The sequence below is a fragment of the Macaca nemestrina genome, chromosome 4, assembly GCF_043159975.1.
Source record: "Macaca nemestrina isolate mMacNem1 chromosome 4, mMacNem.hap1, whole genome shotgun sequence".
Lineage (NCBI taxonomy): Eukaryota > Metazoa > Chordata > Mammalia > Primates > Cercopithecidae > Macaca > Macaca nemestrina.
In genome coordinates, this window is record NC_092128.1 from 94845290 (window position 1) to 94872976 (window position 27687).

At 40.8% G+C, this 27687-nt stretch overlaps 2 long non-coding RNA genes across 2 annotated transcripts; both read right to left on the minus strand.

The window, feature by feature from the left end:
• Positions 1 to 3204: 3204 nt before the first annotated feature.
• LOC139362815 (uncharacterized) lies at positions 3205 to 5749 on the minus strand. The gene is made up of 3 exons (XR_011622238.1): positions 5623 to 5749; positions 4557 to 4687; positions 3205 to 3731 (listed from the first exon to the last, which is right to left on the minus strand). It is a non-coding gene; the product is annotated as an uncharacterized lncRNA (long non-coding RNA).
• Positions 5750 to 6778: 1029 nt separating this feature from the next.
• LOC105475701 (uncharacterized) lies at positions 6779 to 19321 on the minus strand. Its single transcript, XR_983584.2, has 4 exons — positions 15650 to 19321; positions 14064 to 14161; positions 8345 to 9518; positions 6779 to 6982 (listed from the first exon to the last, which is right to left on the minus strand). It is a non-coding gene; the product is annotated as an uncharacterized lncRNA (long non-coding RNA).
• Positions 19322 to 27687: the final 8366 nt, after the last annotated feature.

Consider the following 27687-nt stretch of genomic DNA (forward strand, 5'->3'; position numbering starts at 1 on the left):
ATACGATACTGTCCCACATCTTGAATGATTTCAAACCATCAGCTTACAGCTAATATGCTATACTCTAGGTAGGCTAATTCATGTGTTTGTTAAGCTAATAGGACATTTCCTCCTTTGGATTGAAGGATCAGTGATTTGGTTGGCTTACTGGCCTCTACATTCATTTTCTGTGGAGCTAATCCAGAGTAAACTCTGGCTTATGTTGTCAAATAATTTAATATTAGCAGAGTAAGCTATGATATTAGTAACTATGAGCATGCTGTGAATAGTTTAATGACAAAGTGCCTGGGGAAATGAGCCTATTGGTTTGGGAGAGAATGGATTATAATAATAACTTATTTAAAGATAATCATTTTATCTCTCTTGGTATAGAAAGCAAACCCTGGGTGTCAGTAGAAATCACCCTCTGAGTTTTAATAATCTGTTCATTACTTGAAGACTCATCCTGATTATCTATCGTCCTTGCTCTAGAGCCTAGCACAGGACTCGTGATACCGAAGAGCAAACAAACATGTTGTAAGAAGGCTCTGTGCTTACATTGCTGAGCATTTACAGTCTGCACCTGGTGCCCGACCTCTGCTAGGGGTGAAGGTCACAAGGAGCCTGCGCTCTGGGAAGTTCTCTTGGCTGCCCCCTGCACACTCTTTATGACTATCATAATCATAGGGTAGTTTACCCTGTTAGGAGGCATCCTCTGTTGTCCTGTCCCCACTGCCAGTGGAGCTGCACAAGGTTGTAGCAGGAATTTCTAATTTCATGTCATCAAACATTTATTTGGTAATCCTTAAATGTGCCTACCTGAGGCTGGTAATGTGACACAAGAATTATCCATGAAGCTTAAAGGCAGAAATCCCTTTTGAAACAGGTTGTACAATGGCATAGTGTGTCATGTACCTCATTACTGAATTCTGAATGTGTTCAAATCTTTGAATTTCATGATTTAATTAACCAAATGCACCTTTCAGAGGAAGGGAAAAATGGAAGATGCTGAAAACCCTCAAATTTCTTAAGTCCCTGCTGTGAACTACATTGAGCAGGTATCGCCTTGCAGACAAAGATGGAAACTTATACAAGCCCAAAGGCACAAGGCTGTTTCCTACTGGAGCTGTCATGACAACAAATGGCAGAAACAGGAAGTCTGTACCACATGGTGGAATTTATGCCAGAAAATCAAAGGGATATAATCCATTTGTTCCAGCTTCACAAACGGCGTGTTAGACATTTGCAGTAGGGAATGGCCTTGGGATTTGAAACATCTCTTTCCAAGGAAACGAAAGTTTTTGAGAAAGATGATTATTAAAAACTTGACTGCACTTTCCACTGCAAGGAGAAGACAAGCAAGAAGATTTGTAGATTCTGTATTCTTCCAGCAAGCCAGGAATGTGAGTGAAGAAAGAAAATGTACTCCTGTGTTCAGAAAGAATTTATACCAGGTCTAGGCTGTGTTAGAAACTGTGCTAGGTGCTCAGGGTGAAAGCCAGATTAAGAAAAATACAAAAATGACCTTGAGATTTGAGGAGAGATACATAAACATGCATAGGTGACAACTAAGTAGCAAATGAAGTATGGGTGCAGAGAGCAGGCAATATTGCTTGGGAGAATAAGAAGGTTTTGCAGAGGAGGCAAGGTTTGAACTGAGCCTAAAAGGATGCTTAAATGTCTATGGGGAGAGAAGGGCAGTCTGGGAAGAGGCCACAGCATGTAAAAATGCATGGAGCCTTGAGAATAACCCACACCCGTGCCAGAGACAGTAGGTCATCCATTCATTTATTGTGTCAGTCCATTTGTGTTGCTATAATGGAATACCTGAGGCTGAGTAATTTATATAGAAAAGACATTTGTTTGGCTCACGGTTCTGCAGGCTGTATATATGAAGCATGGCACCAGCATCTGCTTTTGGTAAGGGCCTCAGGAAGCTTTTGCCAAGGGTAACTGATGGGTCACATAGTGAGAGAAGGAGCAAGCAAGAGAAGGAGGGGTGCCACCTTCTTTTAAAAAAACAGCTCTTGAATGAATGGAGTGAGAACTCACTCATTACCACAGGGGAGGGCACAAAGCCATTCATGAAGGATCCCCCCATGATCCAAACATCTTCTACTGGGCCCCACCTCCAACCTTGGGGATCATGTTTCAATAAGAAATTTGGAGGGGACAAATATTCAAACTCTATCACCTGTGTTTATGAATGATTGGAGATAACACAAGAAAAGAATGTCCAGGTGTGGTTGGAAGCCACATTATGCTGTGGATTTATGGTAGCGGCATAACTGGATCATATTTGTATTGGGGAAATTAATTCTGAAAGTAGCATGGAAATGAAAGAAGGCCTAGGAGTACACATTGCAGTGCTCTGGGTGAAGATGATGTGTTCTAGACCATGGCTGAGGTTGTGTTTAGGTCTTTGCTGTTATTCGATAATGAGGTTTGCCAAAAGACATAGCCTTCATTATCACCTGCCTGGTTCTATGACTGAAGGATCATTCTGGCTCCCTCCCACTTTTGCGTTTTTGTCCTGGACTAGGCAAAACTGTGCTTGGCTTGAGTGTCAGACAAGCCTGTGGTGGAGTCTCATCTCCACCTTCTTTCAACTGTGAGACTTGAGGCCTTTCTGGCCTAACTTACCTCATCTGTAAAATGGAACAGTGGTGCCTAGTGCAGTGCTTTTAATAAGTTTTGGCTGCTTGTGACTCTTTGAAGGGGCAATTAAGTCATACATTTTTGTAGACTGGACTCAATGCATGGATATTAATTAATTTGTCTTTATTCAAACAATAAGTTCAAGCAGGGGATTTAATCTCCTGGACACCTCAACTCTTCTGTGTAGTATGCTGTCTGTCATCCTTCCACTTTAGCGTGGTATGAGAAATTGCTTATGTTAACTGTCCTGAGCATTGCTAGATGACATGATTCAATTTTGGAGCCAGATGTGCCTGTAGATATCATTTGTTAAATTTTCCTCTTCATCCATCCATTAATTCAGCAAACAATGACTAAATATCTAAATGTGCCAGGTGTCAGGCTAGGCAGAGGCAAAAATGAATTAAACCAAATCTATGCCTTCTAGATGCCCAGACCCTTTGGGGATTGTAAGCACATAGTTTGTAATACAAAGTACTACGGAATTTGGGGAAGGAGAAGAGAAAATAAGGCTGGAATGAGCAAGAAAAGGATACAGAGGGTTCATGAAAGAGTTGACACTTGAGCCAAATTTTGAAAGATGTATTCAGGTTTACCAGGTTGGCATTGGAGGTGAAGGTGGGTCAAAATTCCAGTGTTTTTATATACCAAACTACCTTAAAACTCAGGAGGCTAAAACATCAGTTTTTAATTTCTCATGATTGTATGGGTTGATTGGGCTCCCTGGGGTAGTTCTATTCCACCTGGTGTTGACTGAGGTCAGTAAAATTGGGGGCTCTGATAGGTTAGAAGGTGGCTTCTCTCATATGCTAGTGCTTCAGCTAGGAAGGCTGGAATGACTAAGGTCTAGCTGAATTAACTCTCCCTCTTCTCTCTGTCTGTCTCTCTCTCACATTTAGTTGTCAACCCAAACTTCTCTATGTGGTAGGATGGATCCCAAGAGGGAAAAAGGAAAGTTGCAGCACCTCTTGAAGTCTAGACCCAGAAGCCTCAGAGCATCACTTCTGCCATTTCCTGTTGGTTGAGGGAAGTCATGAGCCAGCTTGGATTCAAGGGCAAGGAAGCAGTCTCCATCTTCTGACAGGAGGAGCAGCCTGCATGCAGACAGGTGGGAGGAATGGTTGGTGGCCATCTTTGGAGACAATTTAGCCCAGTCAGTCCAGGCAGAGGCCAGAGTATTTGTAAGAGGTGCCTCTACTCTCAGTAAAGGAAAAGACAAGGTCAACTGCTGAGAGCACAGAGGAAAGGGGAGGGCCAGGGACCTGAGGAGAATAAGGGAATAGATGAAGATATCTGGCAGGGACCCTGAGGGTTACAGAGCCATGTTGCAAACCATACCACAATGGTAACTACAAAATAAATGTTAGTTCCTGACCTCTCCCTCTCTCTTAGTTGTGAGATCATCTCCAGTGGCATTCCTCAGGGTCAGGAGTGGAAATGACCTGTGAGGAATCAGACCCAGAGAGAAAAGAAGTTATCTCAGGTCGCCCAGCAAGATAGTGGCAGAACCACGAGTCTCCCATACAAGACAGTGCTGGGCTTTCTGTGCCCTACAATAAGTTGTTTTGATACTACGAATTGCTACTCTCATCACTTCCACTTCACTTTCGGTGATCTAGGGTTGGAGAGAAGGTGGACACACAATGGAAAGGATAAAAGTAGTACTTGTATATCTTTCTGGGGCACTGGCTCCAAGAGATAACTCATTCCAACAAACATTTATTGAGAACCTACCATGAACCAGGAACTAAACTGCAGACACAAAAATAAGTAAGACATGGATCTTGCCCAGAGAGGCTCATAGTCTAGGGGAAGACAGACATTCCAAGAATTAATTTCAGTACAATATGATCAGGTAGTGATTGACCAATACACAGAGAGGGAGAGAGGTCAGGAAGTAACGTTGATTTTGTACTTACCATTGTTGGAGACTGAGCCAGGAACTTTAGCCTCAGAGGACACTCAAAGCAGGAAGACAAATTAGGAGATCAGTGTTCCCAGGCATTTGAGAGCGTCTTACTCCAAAGAACTTGGACTACTTTGCTTCTTCCTGGAGAAAAATCAGTAGGGAAATATTCAAGAATCTAAGACTACAGATTGTCTCTGTGAATACTTATTTTTACTTGTTTGTTTTAGAAAAATTACCGTTAAGGCAGTGGGAAAGATGAATTGGATCAGGAAAACACTCAAGCAGGAGTGCAGTTGGGAGATCAGTGTCCAAGATGAAAGGGTTCAAGTGCTTCTTACCCCAAGCAGTGGGTTTAAACTTTTTTACCATCACCCCCACACTAATGGGTAGACACAACACCTCGTCAACAGTGGTTCGCCCCACCCATGATTTTCCTGAGTGGATTAAAATCGAGTAGGACTGTTTAAAGGATTACTGCTTTGACACAGCAAGGCAAGAGAGTGAAATTTTCGCCCCTCCTTCCAGTGCCCTTCCTCATTCTAGCCTCTCCCCCACCTTCCTTGTTTCCATTTATCCTGTGTTCTATTTCACCAGATATTTTTGGCGTGACCATTGTGTGCCAGATATGGCCAAGCACTAGGGAAATGACGGTGAACAAGATACAAGTTTTAGACAGAGTGGTTTGCTAGTAAGAAGGTTATGGGAGGACACTTTCATATGGGGGGAACCTATCTATTATCCTCCAAATCATGTCATGGAAGCATACGCTTACCCTGCCTCAAAGAACTGGATCTGCAGAATAAAACAATCCCTACATTTCCCCCAGGACAAATTGATGAAAATTATTCGACATGGAGGCATGATGGCGTTAAGTTATTACCGTCAAGGATAAAGGAAAAATTCTTTAGATATCAGGCCTAAGGAAAATAATAAGTTGCCCATAAGGGGGAAAAATGGTGCTGGCCTCAGACTTCCCCAGAGTCCCAATATCTGGGGACGATGTAGCAATGTCTACAAAATTCCAAGGGAAAACAATGACCCAGGAATAATAAATCTAGGCAAGTGTTTGTACATACATAAGAGCATCAAGCAGATATTCCCAAGCACATGAGAATTTAGAGATTCAGTGTTTCTGAGTCCTCCTTGAAAAATCCACTTGACAGACTCCAGTCAACTAAGACATGAATCAGAATGAAAGTACTCAGGAATGAAGAAGCTGTGTGATAAAAAGACAAGTAAGCAATAAATCCATTTAAACTGAGAACACAAGCTACAAATCCTGGAGTTATGAAGTTACTTCCAAATCCTGAGAATTATGAGTATAGCATAGAATGTAAATGTTAAAAATCTTATTATTATTGAGTAAAAAAAAAAGTAATATAACTAATGAAAATCAGAAGGTGTCAGAACATGGGAACTAGGGCTACTTTCCTCACCTTTCGTAGCAGATAATTAGTTAATGGTGTCTGAAATTGAAATATGAAGTATATAGGCCAGACACAGTGGTTCACACCTGTAATCCCAGCACTTTGGGAGGCCAAGGTGGGTGGATTGCTTGAGCCCAGAAGTTCAAGACCAGCCTGGGCAATGTGGCCAAACCCTGTCTCCACTAAAATACAAAAAAAAATTAGCTGGGCATGGTGGCACGTGCCTGTAGTCCCAGCTACTCGGGAGGGTGAGGTGGGGAGATCACTTGAGCCAGGGAGGTTGAGGCTGTACTGAGTCTTGATTGTGCCACTGCACTCCAGCCTAGGTGAGAGAGTGAGACCTTGTCAATCTGTAACTGTTTTTCATAAACTTATTTTCTTAACCCTAAAGAGCTTCTTAAGAAAATAATATCTCCTGCAGAGACTCAGTTTCTTCAGTTTCCTCTTTTTCATTCTTAGAATCAAGTAAAAGATTTTACACACTTTATTTCTAGAAATAATTGCCCCATTTTGTCTGTGTGTCTAGCCAGCTCCAGCTGGGTGTGCATGTATATCGCAAGGTATCTGGAATGATGCTTACCTAATATTAGTAAGCTTTTCCTGGATGGTGGTGATGTAGATTAGTTTTGTTTTGTTATTCATGCTGTTGTGTATTTATTGATTTTTTTAAACAATTAGCAAATAGTATTTCCATAAAAACAATAATTTTAATACTAAAGAAAAAAGGCAGAGAAAGAAAGAAGGAAGGAAAAAGTAACACCTGAGACCTGTTACAGGGAGGCACATGGCAGGCATATGTCTGGGCATGAGATGCAGAGCTTGGCTTTTCTCTCTCTAGGCCTCGGTGTTCTCACCTGTGAATGGGATGAATAATTGTACCTGCTTCTGAGGGCTGCTGGAAGACGATTCAGCATTTGAGAAGATTTGCTGAGAAGATTCAGCAAACGAGAGAATGCCTGGGAGGCACATGGCACAGTATCTGGCCCATCAGTAGTTCAAGACACGTTGACTTAAAAGGATAAAAACATGCAATATAAGAACAAGAAGGAACTTTAGTGATTCACGTTTTTATTTAATTTTACCCACAAGAAAACTGAAGCCCACAGATGGTTGCCCAAGATCACATGACTAGTTATGGCAGAACCTCGGTCCTCAAAACCAGCTCCTTGTCCATCCCATCCATCAGGCATAGGAATGAGAACAGAGGCATGTATAATACACAGTCATCAAGTACCTGGGCTAATACTAAAATTACTCTTTAGTATTCTCAGAGCACACACCAATAGATACATAATAGCAGAGGATATCTATGTACCCTTAGCTAAGAGAAACACTTGCATTTAAAATTTTGCCCCAGAAAACTCCACAGCATGAATCACATATTTGTGGCTAAGAGGTGACTGAAGTTGGTCCTTTTATCCCCATCCTGCTAGAGTTAATCCTATCTTTATCATCTCTTTCACTTTGAGATAATGAACTGAATAGCTAAACTCCCAATTGTTCAATTAATTATTTTTTTTTCTATTGCCACTTTGTGGCAATAAACATGGTGTCTCAATAGACTTTGCCTCTTGAGTTTTTCCTGAGTCATTGGGAAAAGCCTATACATTAGTATTCATGGCAGGGTGGGCATCAAAGTAGACCTCGTGGCAGAGATTTCACATGCCATTTATGCAATTAATGAAGATTAGTGATTCTCGGAATGGATGGGGTTTTCCAATCGTGGAAAGGAGAGAAGGAAAAAGTAGAAGATCACATCATGAGCAATTTTGATTTTAAAAGTATGACATCAAGAAGCAACCTCCCAGGGAGAGAAGTGATTGAGTATCACTGTGAAATTTGTCAAAGAAAAAAAAAAAGTCAAGTTGACAGCTTCAAAGCCAGAGCAGCGACGTTATCACTTCCTGTGGCATTATCTGTACAATGGAGCAATTAGACTAGCACAAAGTGGGCTGGGTTAACATAGTATTCTAAGTAATAGGCCCAGACCATCCAGCTGCCTAAATTGATTAATGATATGCAAATGGAATTTACAGACTAGAGTCATCTGTTTCCTTCCTCTAGGCTGTCTTTTTCTAACCCCATTCTTTGCTTTCACTAAAATGAAGAGAAAGTACTGTGAATATCAGGCAGCAAATTACTTTCTCTTTTTCAATTTTAGCTTTCTGAGCTATGATTCAAGCCATCAAAAGTCTATCTCCAGCCTATAGGGAACTGACATATTCATTGTTGTATGTCACTTCTCCAACTCTGCTGCCGTCATTTCAACTAACCTTAAATTGAATACTGTCAGCATCAGCTAGAATCCCTAACAAACAGCGTGCCTCATCACCATACTAATTGAATGAAAAATGTTCCATGATTTAAATACCTATTGCTTCATCATTTCCCCCGTCTTTGGCTTCCATATTGTCAGGCATGAAGTTGGTGATTAAACCCAAGGCATAATTATTAGCAACAGAGAAACCGTTGTCCCATCTTGCAGTTTCCTGACCAGGTGCAGACTCCCGGCTCTACACTGAGCATGTCTGTCAGTCTTATGAACAATCCCCGCAGAATAAGTGACTGATTTTCTCTTTATAATCACGGAGGCGCTTTACAGCAAATTGTCCCACTAGACCTCTACTTCTGAATGGCATAATGAACATTTCAGCGTGGTGAGAAGTTTACGTATTGAAAAGGGGTGTCACAGTTGGAACTAGGACGCTGGCATCTTTTATCAATACACCTACCGTGGCTGCCTCCCACCACTCTGGCCTCTGTTGCTTTTGACAGTTGTGTAAAATGAGGAAAGCCTTACGAACCAGGGTGGGAGAAACCTGTTTTAAAAGTTCTGGATTTGAGTGCAAGTGAAAAAGAAGCTTGTCTGAGCCTAAAGAGCTGTGCACAGGCGGGGCGTTGTCATAGACAGCAATTTACACAGGAGAATGAGAACAGTTTTGTGTTCAGGAGTTACAGAAAGGACACTTTTTAAAAGCTTATTTCAGAGACTAACAAAACAAGGCGGATTGACTTTTGATTTGAGTTACTCGAATCTGGTGCATCCAAATTGGTGAACTTGTCTGCCAAGCTGTCAAAGGGAGAAGATACCGTGTGCGAGTGTAATGAAAGACACTCAGGGCTTCTCTTCCTCCGTCTACCCCTAGAATGCAAAAGTGCAGCTGGTTTTTCTCACTTGTCCAGTAATAGAAGCTCTGGGTTTTGAAAGTCTCATGCTTTGTAGCTCAACCCAGATATCTGTGGACTTCATACGGGTTCCACTTGTACATTATAAATTTTTGGCATTTGCCCATTGCAGGGATGAGGCACCCCTTGAAGAGAGCTTCCCATAGCATCTTCTTCTTTCAAAAGCTTTCACATTACTAATATTCATTGATGTCCACATTCAATGAAAAGGTAGAAATCTTCTAAAACTCAAATATGGATCTGGTAGAGACTTTTCCTCTATGTTCATGCTCTTTTTCTTGCACCCAGATGCATATCTGTGGACTTTGAGGCTACATCCATGAGCCATTTCCAAGAGGTGCTATTTTCTTTCTTCTCAGCTGCAAGGTTTACAGATAACTTTAGATTATTTGCAGGTATGGAAATGTCTATCATATTTACAAACTACAAACCACATAAAAAGAACATTGTCTTTCTAATTTACATTTTTTAAATTTAAATACTTGATAATTTTATGTGAATAAGTAGCTTGAACCTCTGGTAATTAGTTTTTGATCATTTTAACTTTTGGGAATAATTTATAGAACACAGAGAAATATAGAATGCCCATAAAGTAATAGACCATCTGGGTGGTTTTGAATAAAATCTCTTCCTAATGAGAATTCAAATACATTAGGTTATGGAGTTCCCCCACTTAAAGTTTAAGGTAATATTTTTAATGTCACATTTTTATCCATCCACACTTGGAAAAAGTGTTTCTTCTACATCAAATCCAAAGGCAATGTGGTGTAAAACACCAGAAAATTGGGTGTAAAGGTGAAAGGGTCCTAATCTAACCACTTATTGGCTGGTGACCTTGAACCAGCCACTCTACCTGGCTGTCAATCATCTGTAGAATGAAAGGTCATGACTCTAAGGTTCCTTTCAACTTCAAAATTTTGTGAATTGAATCTCAGTGCTTTGCATAAAGCAGAATATAAGATGCCTGCTCTGGATATGTTTAGCATCTATTTGCTAGTCACATATTGAAAAATATCACAAGGATAAGGAATTCCATTGGCACACAAATATTAATTTTGACTTGGAAATAACAAGACAAATGGCTGACTAATCACCCTTGATACAGATAAAGTCAGGTTCGGCTCCAGGATAATATATTATTCTTGTGTGACAATGTGTGAATTGTATAACAGAATAAGGAATCTACTTGTATGTTAAGTGAATACACTTCTTGTTACGGAAAAAGCAATGTTTTCAAAGATGATATTAAAGTCTGGGATGTGTTAGAACTCACTGTAGAAAGTATTGATGATAGTGATCAGTACATATTGAATGAATGAATGAATGAATGAAGCATATAGTTATAACAGTGGGTCTCTGAGTGTGTGTTTTAATAGGATATACTGTGAATATTTGTGCCTTGAAAAGTGCTAGGGTGAATTGTATCACAAATACATGACTTCGAAGATTTTCAGGTCAACTCTAATGTGACAACAAATCTCTTGAGCCTTGCTGATCTCTGCCTCCATTTGTTGTAATGCCATAAAAGTCATTCTGTGATGCATTACACCATGACAAATACCTTGACCACTGCTCACACGTTGATGAGAAGCAAGTTTTCTGGCCAGTTTCTGGTGGAGGGAGGGAGAAACCACCTCCCATAATCTATCTATTAACCATCAATAGTATGAATCAGAAATTTAGGAAGTTTTTCACTTACTCATTTGATTTGAGTCAGTTCTAACTGGCCACTCATGGCAGCATCATTTTCCAGGAGGTTTACACAAAAGAAGTTAGAGGAAGTGGCCCTAGTTCCCCACATCAGTCAGTTTTTTCTTCCTTTTCTGGCTGTTTGAACCTCAGTCTTCCTGCAGGGTTTGGGCTTTGCCCACTCTCGCTGACCTAAGTGGAGGGGACCATGCCATGTTCTGGTCTTTTCCTCCTCTCAGGGCAGGTGACAGTCAGACATAGTCCCCAGAGATCTCTCCCTACCTGATCACCTCCAAAGGTCTCACAGTGTTGACTTGCCATATTTCAGTGGGCTGCCTATTCTTCCTCAACCTTTCCCAGAATCACAGCATGGCTTTGTATTTATAAGAAGATTCAGAAATTCAGGTTATATAGCACATGGGACATGGGACATAGAACATAGTCTGTACAATAGCCAAGACACAATGCAGCAACAAAAGCTCAACCATGAAAGGAGAGGATAATTCCATTGCTTACAATCGATCATGCTCTGGCTGTTTATACTGATGGGTGAATGAAAGGTGCTTTGAAAGAGCAAGGATTCATTACCTTGTTTCTGTGCCATATATTAAATCTCTGTGAAAGAGACAAGTCTCAAAAGAGAGAGCAGAGGAAAGCCAAGCTCTTGGGTAGAAGGAGGTATCTGGCATCTTTTGGATGGATCTTATGGAACAGACTCTTTGCCCTGTCTCTGATTAGATCGAGATCTGTTTGCCGACATTCTGGTTTGATAGGGACCCTTTTGCTGTTTGGACAGGGATCCTTTTGATGAATTGAGGATGACTGGCACTTACTTGGAGAGCAACTTTTGTCCCCAACCCTGGTTTTCAGATGATGTAACTGAGACTCTGAGAGACTGATGGACATCCTCAGGATTACCCAGAGAAAAGAAGGAATAAAATAAGATTCCAGGCTTTCAGATCATATTATTTCCTTGTGAACATCAGGAAAAATGAGCTTTAAACACAGACCAACTGGTAGTAATGGGAATCCACTCATTCATTTAATGATTATTTATCCTACTCTGTGCCAAGGCCTACTCCTAGGGTCTGGGAATACAGTAATGAAATAAATACAGTAATTGCTTATATTCTATATGCAACTAAGCAAATAAACATCAATTATAATGTTAGGTTCTTATTAGTGCCAAGAACAAAAATAAAGCAAGCAAGGAGAGAAAAGTGATATGGGTGCTGTTTTAGATGGCAAGAAAGCCCTCTCCAAGGAGGTGGCATTTGATCAGAAACTAGGACATAGTGACAGAGAAAGTCGTGTGACGATGTGGGTGCAACATATGCCCAAGCAGGGCCCCTGAGGCAGGACGGTTTGTATGTTTAAAAAATACTCTAAAGGCCAGTGTGGCTGGATAAGAGTGAAACAGGGAGGGAGAGGCAGGAAGAAGACTGGAGAACCATCAGAGTTCGGATCCTGGAACGTTTTGGATTTTACTCTAAGTGTGATAGGAGCAACTGGAGGATTCTGAGCAAAAAGTGACAAAATGTGATTTGTTTTTGAGAACCATCAGCCTGGTTTTGGTGTGATTAATAGACTGTGAAGGGCAGGCCTGTAAGCGAAGGACAGGCATGTAAACAGGGAGACCAGTTAGGTAGACCAGGAGAGAAATAACAATGGGTTCATATGCACACACTGCGCCATGGCTCACCCAGCACCAATTCTCCATTTCCTCTCCCTTTCCTTCATCTACTAGACAAGCTGAAAAACCAGATGCTTGGTTTCCTGATTCCCCTTGCAGCTCTAGGTGGCCATGTAACATGGCTCCTGCCAGTGAGATATAAGAGATAATCTGCTGAGAAAGCTTTAGGGAGAGCTTTGCTTTTTTGGTAAGAAAGGTGACAGATATGGTTGACACTATTTTTTTTTCCTCCCTTTTCTCCTTAGCCTATCCCCTTCTTCTTATATGGAATTTGAACATAATACCTGGAGGTGCAGTAGTCAGTTTGTAACTGTAAGGCAATAAGACAAGAATGACAGAATAGAAAACTAGAAAGATCTTTTCTCCTTCATGATATCATTTGGCCCCTGCATCAATCTTTGACCACATGCCTCTGGATATCCTTACATGAGCCTAGTAATGACCCCCTAAAGTCGGGGGTCAGGAAAATTTTTCTGCAAATGGCTAGGTAGCAAATATTTTAGGCTTGATGGGCCCGATAGTCTCTATCACAATGATGACTTTGCTGTTGTAGCACAAAAGCAGCCATAGACCACACACAAAAGAATGAGAATGGCTGTGATTCAATAAAATTTTATTTACCAAACTAGATGGAGGCCAGATTTAGTCTGGGGACCCTAGTTTTCTGATCCTTGGTTTAAGCTTAAGATTTCTCCAACTCTAGCCATTCTTAAGTGATTCATGTAAACCAGAGTGACACTCATGGAGGTGGCAAAGGTGATTAAATTCGGAATGTATCTGCTGTCCAGGATGACAATAAAGTTTGGGGCTTGAATTGACAAACTAGTTGTTGGTGCCATTTACTGAGATGAGGAACACTAGGAAGGATTAGATTGAGGAAGAAGATGGAAGGCAGTAATTTTGTCTTGGACATTTTAAGTTTGAGGCATTTACTTGGCATCCAAATGGAGATATCAATGAGGAAGTTGAAAGAAAGGTTGGGGCTAGTGATATAAATGTGGATGCTATCATTCCATATCAATTTCATAGCTGGAATTGAAGCCATGGGATGGGAAGAGATGACCTAAGGGGGAGTGTAAATAGAGAAGTTCAATGATTGAGCTCTAGGAGATTTGAACATTTAGAGATTAGGGTGACGAGAATGATTCAGCAAAGGGGACTCAGAAGACATGGCCAGGTATTTAGGAAGAAAATCATGAGAGTGTGATTTCCTTGAATCCTAGTGAAGAAAATGTGTGAAGTGCTTTTGAGAGGTGGAATAAGATGAGGACCAAGAATGGGCCATTTGTTTTGGCATCACAGAAGTCATCAGAGACTTGACCAGGGAGATTTTGCAGAGTGTTTTTGATGGAGAGGTTTTGGTGGAGGACTGGGGATAAAACCATAAATCCCAAAGATGAATGGATGGTAAGAAATTGGAGGTATCAATATTACAGAGTTATAATAGTTAACACAATTTTGTGCCAATGAAAGGATAAATAAATAGATTAATTAGGACAGAATAAAAAACCCAGAGTCAGACCTGTGCGTATATGGACACTTGATTTCTCAGAAAAGTGTTGCCGAGATCAGTGGAAACAGATGGCCTTTTCAGGGAATGGTCCTGGGATATTTAAATATCTGTGTGGAAAAAAAATAATTTCAGATTGTACACAAGAAACAATTACAAGTATGCTACAGACATATTTATGTATAAAAGATAAAGCAATAAAACAACTATAAAGTAACATAGAAAAACAGCTTCATGATATTGGAGAGACAAATATTTCTTAATCAGAACCCAAAGAGCACTACAAACTATAAGGAATAGATTAATAATTTTGACTACACTGAAATTAAGAACTTCTTTTCATTAAAATACAGTACGTGATTAAGAGCGTGAAAAATGAAGCCACTGAAACCTGTGACTTTTGTAACATCTATAACCAAGAAATGATTTATATCCAGAATATGTAAAGAACACTAAAGCTCAATAAGAAAAAGATAAGCAGCTTAGTGAAAATATACACAAGAGATGTGAACAGATACTTCTCTAAAGAAGATATCCAAATGGTCAGTAAAGATGTGAAAATGTCTCACCCCATTAGCAATAAGGAAAATCAAATTAGACCACAGATGTCTCTACATATCCATTATAAAGATTAAAATTGGAGCCCTCAAAACCAAGTATTGGCTGGAATATGGAGCAACAACCCTCACACTTTATTAGAGAAAAAATTGGTACACACAACCACTTTTTAAAAATGTTGACAGAATTCTACAACGGCACCTATGCAAACTCTTTGATCCAGCAATTCCACTCTTAGATATATACCCCACAAAAATGAATGCAAATGTGTATTGGAGAAATGTACTGGAATCTTCATAGCAACATTGTTTATCATAGCCCCCAAACTGTAAACAGCCCAAATGCCCATCAATAGTATAAGGTAAAAATAGTTTGTGGTAAATTTCTACAGTATTATAACACAATAAAATAAATAAAATGTAAGTATATACAGTAAATCATGAGATCTCACAAACATAATGTTGAGTGGAAAAGGCAAACACCAAAAATACGCATGGTGTATGACTCTATTTTTGTAAAGTCCTCTCGGGGAAGCGACCAGGCATGTTATAATGTATAGCGTTTAAGGATGCATGTGATTTTAGGTGGCAAAGTCATTTTTAAAAAGCAAAGGAGTGATTACTTTAAAAATTAACTCCTTTATGCTGGTTTAGACTGGAAACTGACTCAGATGGAGTTCTGCATGCCGAAGATTTATTGACAGCATGTAAAGACGTAAGAGAAGCAATACTGGACAGAAGAGAAAGTTAAACTGCAATGCAATCACAAGGCCTTAGATGTTCCACAAAAAACTCTAGAGGAGGGATGGTCTTTAGAGTTATTCCCCTGTTGAAGCAAAGTGGTTAGGCCTTCATACCCCATACAAATCAATTACTGGATACAGGTTTCCCCTAAGGAGAGGACCTATTTGGAGTAAAGCAACACCCAAAGGTGATTTCCAGAGAATGAATATTTCTGGTAGCTGAGGAAATGAATGCCTTTGTCCTGAAGAAGGGATCTGTGGTACATCACAGTGTCTACTACATCAGGATAGTGGTTACCTTTAGTGGGCAGGTTGGGTGAACTCAGCATCTCAATGGTGTAATAAAGGATTCCATTTCTTTTCTTCCTTCTGCTCTGCTACCTCAGTGTGTTGGCTTTCCTCCATCGGCCGGCAGCTCTCATGGCTCCAAGATGGATGCTCCCATTGATATAGACATCAATGTCCAAAAAAGACAAGGATGGGTTTTGTGAACTTTTTAAAAGCAAGGGGAATATTTTTAGGCACTCCCCACAGGCTTCATCTCATATTTCACTTACCAGAATTGTGCCGCATGCTCATACTTAAACCAACCAAAGTGAAGGAGACTGGAACTACCCGTGATGGGCTTATACCTGTCAAGAATCTTCCTCTGGGTGAGAGGAGGAGGGGATGGTGGGTGAAATCCAGGTGTCTCTGAGACACATGGTCAGCTGACACCTAACAACATCACAGTTTGGTTAGCAAGATAGAGTGGCTATTGGGTGGAAAACCACCTGAATTTGCCAAGGGATACGCTGAAGGCCTTTGACTCATGTCAGTTGGGTGCAAGATGGAAAAAAGAGCAAAAAAGTAGGGGTAGCGGTGCATAGACACATCCAAATTTAGGTGAGCTACCAAGGCAGTCATGAATGATAGGCAAGTCTATGGGCTGGATTTCCCAAACCCATTGAGCAAGACTCTTTACACTGTCTTCAGCTTAACATGCTTTCCTGTGCTGTTCATTCTAGGCAATTTTGTATCAGATTTTACCAGATCAATCTACATTTTAATGCGGAATAAAAATCCAATCTAGATATCAAATCTGATCAAAGACCGGTGAAATATGCCCACAGTGTGCTATTAAGGTGCCATTCTGTCATATTTGAAAGCATCCTGCTGGAGAAAATAATCTATAAACCATGTTTCCCTGCTTTTTACTTTATTATATTGGTAAAACTCCATTGGCTATTATTTTCCTGTGTCTGTTTCAAAACACTGTTTACTGATATGGAACTGGACTAATCAGTGACCTTTCAAGTACATCCTACATGCCCCTGAGACAGGAAAGCAACCAGAGGATATGCTTATGTTCATTATGCCCAGATCCCTTTTTCTCCTTCAGCCTCTTTCAAAACACATGCCCTGTTATATCAAACACACTGGCAAGGAAACTCTAAATAGGTTTGAAAATAGGTTTAAAACATATCACTCTAATCTCACTTAATGCATGTGCAATAGTACAGCCATGCCATTTTGATCATTCTGAGCAAATGTAACTGAAATTGATTACTAAGTATTTACTGAGAGCTTCCACTGTTATTGAGGGGCTCTTTAGAACATAGAATTAAGCAGCCTTCCTTACCAACAGAGTGCAGTTCTCAGGGAGAGACCAAGTGTTTAAAAATAGGATAAATCTTTCAGTCTTATAGGGTTTTCTGAGAGATATTGTTTCAAGGGAAATCAGAACAGAAGTGTAAAAGAAAAAGAAATAAAACAGTACCAAATTATTAGGGAGATCATTTTAGAGTTCGATAAATCCTGATCTATCCCCTACTAAGCAGTCTTCTAAGAATTGCTTAGCGGAAGGTTTTTTGTTTTTTTTGTTTTTTATTTGGGACTGCCAAGGTTTCATTTTTAAACAGATCAAAGGGCTTCTGATTTAGAGGACTGGTTCATTAGGCTGGCATAATGAGCCCTTTTAGGATGATGGGGTCCTTTGGAAGCAGCTGTTGCTGGAAGCCACCAACAAATGTATGAACGATCAGTGCAAGGATGATGTAAAGAAACCTTAAGATAAAAATCTCATCAACTTTCTCTGGACTGTCAGGAAAAGCCAAGTCTTGGGAACTTCTGTGGTAATTTCAGGGAGAGTCCACACATTGTCATAAGGAGGCCACTGTATGACCCACTTTTTCATGACCAATGTCTCCGTGGCCAACCTGTTTATCTGGATTTATGGACAAGGTCCTGGCTAGGAAGGTATATGTCTCACTCAACACCATTTCCCCTTCCACATCCTTGGAAGATTCTACCAATTACTAATCAGTAAAATATCACCGTACCCTCCTCCCAAGCTCAGATGACATCTCGGCATGCTTCTTTGCAGTGGGCTCCAGTGGACTGGAGACTGACTCAAAGGCTTCACCTTATGGTTATGATTTTTGTCACTTTTATTGTTAGCAGTATTGCAATAATAATAAGCAAGCTATTTATTAATATCATTGCCTATTAGTAATAATGGGCAAGCTGTTTGACTTTACTTTTTGTTTTCTTTCCCACCATTTGTTATGTAATGGTTGCCAGAAACCCTTTATAAAATCCTTACATTATATTTTTGAATTTGCTATTGATTTTACTTGAGGTTTTACTTTTAGTAATTAACCTTGCCCAACTAAAAAAAAAATCTGAATTTACTTTTCCTCACTGGCATCTCTTTATTCTGTTCACAGATGTCCATGCCATCTTACTGTAACCTTTCCATCTCCCTGCAAAGAAACAAGTCCAATTTATTGGCTACTGCTCCTGTGGTGAAAGCTCTATTTCTCTCCCTTAGGGCCTCCTTTCTGGCCCTGAGGTTCTCCTTGTCCCCAAAGACTGAAATCTGGCTCAGGGTAATCAGTGTGGCCTGGGAATAGCCTGGAAGACTCCAAGGAAGAGCCTAATTTGGGTAGAAAGTGGCTGGATAGAGCTTTGCTGGGCAGTTAAGGCAGGCTAGAGGCAAAGGCATCATAGCAAAGGGAAAGTGTATCTGTGACTAACCCTGCCATTGGCCTATACAATATCCATATGACTCTCTTTTCCTACTAGCGAGCTCAGTTTGATTTTGGTAATGTGCCCAGTTGAAATGTGCATCTTCTAAGAGTTCTTCCAGGGCTCCTGGGCCTTTGACGACATCGCTGACTGCATCATAAGCTCTGACCTAGCATACACTATACTACTTATTGAGACACACTTCTTAATTATTTAAGTCACTGCAGCAATAGGACTTTTCTGTTGCTCAGGATTGGATGCAATCCTAGAGGAGCAGGGTTTCCCGATGACCTCAGCACTGTTGACATTTTGGACTGGATATTCTTTGTCATGAGTGGGGGTGTTGTGGTGTATTGAACAATGTAGGATGTTTTGCAGCATCCCCTGAACTCCACCCCACTCAATGCCAGTAGCCACCCCCAGGTAGTGACAACCAAAAATGTCTCTAGACATTGCCAGATGTCCCCAGAAAAACTGCACTGCTTGAGAGACTGTAGCAGAACCTCCAAAGGTGTGGATGTGTAAATCTGTCTGTGCAGTTATCCATTTGAGTGGACAGAGATTCTGTTCATATCTATCACTGCATCTCTACAGTGCAGCTTCGAGTTTGCTTTCTGTAACACTCTGCCTTGAATGTTTTGGGTTTTTCTGTAGCATTTACAAGCTAAGCACTGTTTTTCATTATCACTATGTATTTTCCCTTGTCATTACTCTTGCCTCTTTTTAAAATTTTACATTCTATTTTTTTATTAAAAAAACCCAAAAGACTCTGCTTTACCCTTACCCCAAGATACCACTCTATTAATTGTTTATATTTAATTTGTGAGAGGTTTGAAGTTCAATTTTTAAACCACGAGGAATTATTTGCATTTTTATAAACATTTAATATTTATTTATGACGATCTGAAAATCAACTACACAAATTAAAGATGAATAATATTTTCTATAAGAAACTCCATACCTTGGCTCATTCCTGGAGACAATCCCTGTTCCTGATTCCTTTTTATTGTTAGTAACAACAGACACATTTACCATGTGAGGTAAGCAGGAAAGAGGAGAAGGTACACCTTAGGTTACCCAGGCTCTACCTGGGTGGCCAAGCCCACAGATGCACGCCTTGGTGGCATATGGCACCTTTGGGTGGGTTCAACCTGTAGAGGACAGGCTGTGAGATGACTCAACCTCACTCAGCCTCAGCCAGGTACCCCAAGGCCCTGAGCGCCCAACACAATCGTATATAGTGGCTCTGCTTAGGCAGAATGAGATATAATTTGTTGAAACTGAGGTTCAACAAGGCCATTCTGGCTTTAATAACTGAGAAATAATTTCTAGAACAAAGCTCCAGTCTGCTCCCCACCAAAAATGGCCTCTCTTTTAGGATTAGCATATATTTGCTGCTTATCTAGACTTTAGAAAATAGCTCATCAACTGCTTCCCAATTTAATATTTTTTTAAATTACAGGCACAACCTCTAGATAAGAGGAGGGGGAGTCTGCTGCTTCCACATCTTCTTCATTTTAGAAAGCAAAACATCCAAAAGATTCTCCTAACAGCTCCTCAAAATTATTCTTACCCTCCCCATGGTCTTCGTAACTGAAAACCGCAATCTCTTCTCCATGCTGAGTCCCTCTAGTTGTGTTATACTAAGCGAATGCACATATGTGTTGCTAGTGAAATTAACAAGGGACTTCAATCTTGGGGCTCAATTCTAATACCCAAAAACCATGCTAAGTAGAATGGTTGATACAATAATATTTAGTTTTTGGAGTGCTATCTGAAAGCAAAATGATGATACTTTTGGAAAAGTTGTAGAAATCAAAGAGTAGCCTGTGAGCCTGTGGTTACATGTTTCTTATTAAATGGAAAACAATGGAAACATCAGAATAATAATAAAGCTGATCACTTCAAACTGTTTCACATCCACTTTAGACAAACAGGGTGAAAAAGCATATTGAAGAAATATTGCTGCCATCGAAATGTAGAAAAATAAACACCTAAAAGGATTACAGAAATGATGGCCTGTTACATCTTTATTTCAGAGACAAAAGACAGTACAAAGAAATCCTCAATAAACTCTTTTACTGGAGAGTGGAAAGAACATTGGAGAAGTGGATCTTCTTTTATGCCTAGTAATGATTCTTTTACAAGGTAACATGGGACCTTTTAGGGCCCTGGATTACCTAGAAGGACCATTAGAAAGTGATGTTTAAGTTTTTGGTTTTTTGTTTCATAAAGTTAGAACCATACATTCGGTCCATTCAGATCCAAAATAAATTCAGTGGAGTTCACATGGAGAAGATTTGGGGAGCTGGTGGGGAGCCAGTGGACAAGAGTGACCTGTGACATGGGGCTTCAGCATCGCTGGCCTACAGAGTTTGGCCAACTGAGTGACCTTAAGTAGGTAACTTAACCTCTCCAAACCTCGATTTCCTGAGCTGCCTAGCTGGTGTCAATGATAGCTACCTCACAGGACTGAGGAGAAACAAAAATGGATCATGTATGCGAAGCACTTAGCACTGGGTTGGGTACACACTAAAGACATAATAGATGCATTAAGAAGCTCATTCCTTGATGTTATAGAAATATTTGCTGCCTCAGAATCACCAAGGAGAGGGTCCAAGAAGCTGCATTTCTAACAAACCCATCTGATGAGACTAATGCGCCTGGGTTTTGAGAGCCACTGGTTACCAGATCCATTTCCACTTATAGCTGGCTCAGAACCCACTTCTGGAATCTACTCTAAAGAGCAATTGACCAACAACTGCTGCCAGGTTTCCAAGTGCACTCAAATGACTCTGGAAGTGGCAGTTTCAAGCAGCTGTGTTGGGGTGGTGAGCAGTGAGTTGCTCCTCACTCATGCAGGGGGCCCTGGAATGAAGAGGAGGAAAGAAGACTCGGTAGGCAGCCTGTCCTGCCCTAGCCCTGGCTCAACAGGAAAAATGGGCTGGAAGAGCACGGAGTTTCTCAAAGATGCTCTAATGATGGATTTATGTCCCAGAGGGACACAGACAACATGGCTTCTTTGACAAGGGACATCCAAGGGAAGTCCTGGGGCCACTCTAGTGCCCAGCTCATCCACTCCTAGGCTATAGGCTGCAGCTCTGGGCAGAGATGGGAGCCTGGGTTCACTTGATTTAAGACAAGGCGCAGTGAAGGAAGAAGTACTTTCCTGCCAGAACGCTGCAGATTCTCCTTCCTCACTGCTTCCTCCTTCCTGCCCCCTCCAGAAAGTCTTGTTTTAACTATAACATAGCTATTTTACTCCTAAAAATCCTATTATGAATGTGCCTTTTTTTATTTCGGGCAGTTCTATATGCTAGGCACTGCACGAAGAACTTCATAAACCTTTGCTCTTTTGGCCCTAACAACCACCCTATCAGATGAATATTATTGTTTTCATTTAATATGGCTGAGGTTTAGACATGTTTGGTGGGAATTTGTTTCTAGATGATAGAGTCAAGATTCCAACCGAGGCTCCCAGGACTCCTACCCACATCTGGTTTGTTCCAAAGCCTTGCACTTTTTTCTTTTTTAATTTGACAGTGCATCTAATTATACTTATTTATTGACCTGCTTATTATTTGCCTCTATTGGCAGTGAAATCACACACACACACACACACACACACACACACACACACACACACCCCTTTAAAATATGTTAGATTTGCGTGTGCGCCATTTAATTTTAACAGTAAACTCTATCTGTGCTTACTCAGATGCTCATCGTGATTATGTTTCTTGAACTTAAACTTCAGGATATATTCATCAACAAAGGAGTTTTTTTTTTTATCTTTCTTATTTTAAATGCATTTTACTGAAGAGATAATAGCAGGCCAAAATATTTGCAATTGAGACTGTCCCAGAAAATCTGGGACAGGTAAATGATTGCTGTCAACTGTCAATGTAAAAAATATTAAAAGGACTGTTGCCAGTTACCATTGCTGCTTGTTTAAAAACTGCACAAAACACAATTTCTCTCTTCCAGTTTGCCATGTCTCTTTTTTTTTTTTCTAAAGTAAAGTATACGTGTATTTTCTTTCTTGGAAATAAAAGTAAGGAGAAAAGGCACAATTAGCTATCAAAAGGAATGTGTCAGGGCCGATAAAGACACAGAGAAGCCAAGGACACAAATGGTCATTTCTCCCACAATCATCATAAAAAGGATAATGTATCTGTGGTGACATCAGGATAACTGGGGTGATGAATGGCAGACACTAGACTGGGAGAACTGCAGACACAGGAATCAAATAGAGTTTCTTCATAAAGCACAACGCCGAGGAAATGAATGTCTCGCCAGAAACAAAGCAGCAATCTGGTGGCTGCTCTCAGGAAAGCTCCCTCCCCACAGCCATAGGCAAAGCAAAAAAAAAAAAAAAAAAGAGAAAAAAAATATATATCTATCTAACAGAAAATTTTTATCATTTAATGGCAGGAAGGGGCCATTAGCATCCAATATGCCAAGAGGCACACCTTACAGAAATGTTTCTTAGATTTGTAATTAACTCTTCAAAGTGCTAAATCTGCTTAAAGAAATAAAAAAGCCCCCTGACAGTTTAAAGGTGGAAACAGTTCTTTTTTAATGTACAGCTTATCAAGATTTACCAGGCACAGGGAAACTCACCGGCCAATTAACATCCTTGGAAACTGCTTTACTGAAGAAAGGCAAAATGGGCAGTTTAATTACATAGGCGTATGTGCCCTTATTTCTCTAATTTCTCAATTAATGAGTCTACAAATCGCTTGGAGGAGAATAATTCAGTAGCCTAACATCCCAGCAGGAGACTCTAGCCCTGTTAGCGCTGACAAATTTTTTTCTTTAAAAATAAATGCAAGTTGTGTCTACTGCTTTCCAACTAGAAAATTATTCCCCTGTACAAATGGGCCTTTGATAAGAAACTACTGGAGCAGTAGGTCTCTATAGGAGACTGTTTTTGGAAGTACCTGCAACACACGGAAATGTGTGGTCCCGGGAGAACAAGGATGTGCAATGGTCACACAGAATGAGGGGATGGGGGCGATTTACTAATGAAGAAGCAGATAAGATCAATTACTGACTTCACTGTGCAGTATGAAGATGAGAAATATCGATGCACTAATTCTTGGCTTCTCTGGGACTAGAGGCTGAGCCAGCACTAACCTAGTGATCAGAGTGGCCGTAAGTGGGAGCTCTGTTAAAGAAGATTTTAATATTCTATTTTTCCTTGTACCCCTACAAGGAAAAGTTCAAGACCCTGTGTATTTCTTGAAGAAATATATCTGATGATTTCATACTTTCATTGCACTGGCAAATGAAAGTTTCCTGTGGTAATATGCCAGGAACAATTGTTTTCTTCTTATAAGAGCCACTTTTGCATGAATGGGTAATCTTGACAGTGAGAGTCAGAGTTGCCTTCAGGTTAGGTCCGATAAGCACTCTGTTTAACCGAGCAAGTATTTGCAAGTTCCTATCGTGGGGTTTATTCCACACTTTAACCTTGCCCCAAGTCAATCATTTCGCTGCTTCTGGGTGAACCCTGGTTGAAGTGCAGAGTTTCCTTTGGATTTAGTAATAGAGGTCTACCCTCTTTAGCCCCTAATCAGAACATGAATGCTTAGAATTCTGATGGGGTTTGTAGTTTGTTCCAGAGCGGGCTTTGAAAAGTGAAATTTCATTAGGGCAGGGCGACAAGATGGAACATCTACCTTTTCAGTTTCCCCTGCAGCCCCAGGCCACAAGGGCAGTCAGTGGACTAGAAAGCGCAGGGGCTGTGGAGGCAGAAGACAGTTCTGAGACCGTGGCTGTACACAGCAGTTAGCAGAGTGCAGCTGGCTTGTCTGATCTCAGGATTGCCTCCCTTGTCCTGGATTCCAGCTGGCCAAGGTGCTCGAGGGAGTAGTAAATTGCTATCTAAGGCTAGGAGCCTCAGAAGCATTACACAGGCCACTCCCAGCTTGCAAGGTCTTGGGTTTTTAAGCTCACTTGTTAGTCGCTAGTTAAAAACTTGGAATACATACTACATTCCCAGGCCAAACCACAAAAGCTTATTTAAGCTGTAATACAACTGAAATTAAATATGATAAAATCAAGTTTTTCATGTATCTTAAAACCTTACTCTTGAGAGAAATCTGGCATACCTAGAAAGGCAGAGAAGGACTTGAGGGATTCTAAAAAAGGCCTCCTTATCACTTTGAAGGACTCATGGCTCTGGTTCCGCATTCTGTCTAAGCAAATGTCAAAACATCCAACTTTCTTTTCCTTCATGTGTCTCTAGCAGATCTTTATCGTTCCATTTAAGACTTGAGAGTTTTTCCCCTTCACTCGTTAATGGAACAAAGAAAGAGAGAGGAGGAGAAATGGAAGTAATACAAAAGAAGGTAAAATAGTAAGGTGCCTTGTGGTGAAATTAGTTAAAGGGATACTAGATGAAAAAGAGAAAAGGGAAATAACTTGCAAACCCCTTCTGTCTGTAATAAGGAGGGCAGGAAGGCACGAGGTTTTAGAATGGTGGAAAGAAGAGAAGGTAGAGCTTTGGGCGATATGAAGGACTTGTTGATGATATTATAGAAAGATGTCAACAGTATGGCCAATTCTAGCTTCCAGGGGTGGTTGTGAAAATCTCTCCCATCCCACATGCTCCTGGAGGGAAAGAGGTTCAGGTCTCCTCCCCCTTGAATCTGAGTGAGCTTGCGACTCACACATAACCAATAGCACGCAGCCCGAGTGGTGCTGTGTGACATCTGAGACCTGTCACAAGAAGAGATGTAGCTTCCTCCCTTTCTGCTGTGACACTGACTTTTGGAGCCCAATTACCCTGAAGATCCCACTGGGTGAGGAAGCCCAGGCCACATGGAGAGCCCATCTGTAGGCACTCCTGCCAAGTGCCTGCCCAGGCCCCAGACATGTGCATAAAGAAGCCTCCGGGTGATTCCAGCCCCCAGCCTTGGAGTCACCCCCAGACCACCAAGTCTTCAGCTGAGGCCCCAGACATCATGGAGCAGGAACAAACCATCTGTCATGCCTTTCCTGAATTCCTGACCCACAGAATCCATGGTTGCCATTTTATACTAAATTTGGGGCTGTTTGTAGCAAAAACAACTGGAATACATAGCAATCATCATTCTTATTGAAAATAATTGTTCCATTTGCTATTTCTGATACTATTTTCAAACCTAGACTTATAATACTCTTACAACAGAGAAATGACCAAAACCTTCTAACCCTTGGGAAGTTGGACTCACTGTCATCTAATGGCAATACCCTTTGAATAGTTAGATTTCCTGACCCTGCAATGAACTCTTACCAATTTAAAGAAACTTTTTGTTTTTATTTGAGATGGAGTCTCACTCTATCACCCAGGCTGGAGTGCAGTGGCCCAATCTCAGCTCACTGCAAGCTCCGCCTCCCAGGTTCACGCCATTCTCCTGCCTCAGCCTCCCAAGTAGCTGTGGCTACAGGCTCCCACCACCACGCTGGGCTAATTTTTTGTATTTTTAGTAGAAACAGGCTTTCACTGTGTTAGCGAGGATGGTCTCGATCTCCTGACCTCGTGATCCACCCGCCTCGGCCTCCCAAAGTGCTGGGATTACAGGCATGAGCCACTGCACCTGGCCTTAAAGAAACTATTTATGAGGAAGGTGAAAGGCCTGGATGATTTTCAAAGGAGAAGGAGCATGAGTCAGAGTTGGAGTTAGCAAAGCCTTAGAGTCACCTCAGCCCACCAGCCAATTTTCAATTCCAAGTGCATTGAGTTTGAATCCACTAACATGCAACTCACTGACCCCAGGAGAGCCTGTTTCATCTTTGGACATTTCAGACTGGTGAAACAGTGTTCCTTGCGTTGATCCCAAACTGTTTACTTAAAGTTTTCACACTTTGGACTTAATTTTACTCTATCAGCCCAAGTCTAAACTCTTTTTTTCAAAAGTTTAGTGGAGCATGAATGGAGAACATCAGAATTAACATTATTTTGTACAGACAGCATTTAAGTGCTCTGTACTAGACTTCCCCATCACCCCACCACAACTGTAACTATTATAAAGTGTATAATCCACACTTTATAATAGTTATAATGGTCATTAGTGCATTTACAGTGCTGTACAATTGCTACCTCTACCTAGTTCCAATACATGGACCCTTAAACTTACCCTTCTCTCAAGTTTTCTTCATTAAGGTTCTCATCTTTAAGAGTTTCTTCTTTTTGTCAAGAAACAACAGATGTTGGCAAGATTGTGGAGAGACAGGAATGCTTTTACACTGTTGATGAGAATGTAAATTAGTTTGATCATTGTGGAAGACAGGGTGATGATTCCTCAAAGATCTAGACCCAGAAATACCATTTAACCCAGCAATCCTATTACTGGGTATATACTCAAAGGAATATAAATCATTCTGTTACAAAGATACATGCACATGTATGTTCACTGCAGCTCTATTCACAATAGGAAAGCCATGGAATCAACTCAAATGCCCATCAATGATAGAATGGATAAAGAAAATGTGGTACATATACACCATGGAACACTATGCAGCCATAAAAAGGAATGAGATCATGTCCTTTGCCGGGACATGGATGGAGCTCGAAGTCATCATCCTCAGCAGACTAACACAGGAACAGATAACCAAACATCGCATGTACTCACTTCTAAGTGGGAGTTGAACAATGAGAATACATGGACACAGGGAGGGGAACATCACACACAGGGGCCTGTCGAGGGGTGGGGTGTGGGGAGGGAGAGCATTAGGAAAAACAGTTAATGCATGCAGGCCTGAATACTTAGGTAATGAGTTGATAGATGCAGCAAACCACCATGGCACAGTAACTTATGGAACCAACCTGCACATCCTGCACATGTACCCTGGAACCTAAAATACAAATTTAAATTAAAACAACAACCACCACACACACACAAAAAAACAACAAAAAAGAGTTTCTTCTTTTCTCCTCACAGAACAAGGTGTTGAGCTCCCACTTCAGGAATCCTCATCCCTCCAGCCTTGAGTTGAGATGGAATAAGATTGATTGGAAGTACCCACACTAGGGGACTTGGATTGGACCTTCTAGTTGGTCATTTCTCTTCTCTATTGAAAGGGTCAAAGTGGGCCAATAAGTTGGGTAGAGATTTGTTCATAACATATCTGCAGGTGCTGGGAAGTTGATAGTGCTTCAAGTCTCTGACCTCCTGGAGGTCACTCTAGAACACTCTGGGGAGCCTTCTCTGAAGGCCAGTACAAGAAGAACCCTGGTGGTACCAAGGAATGTTTTAATGACAGCGAAAATTCATGCACCCTGAAATATTAGAGGAAGAACTCAGATCATCTGACCCAATCTACTCATCTTACAGATGG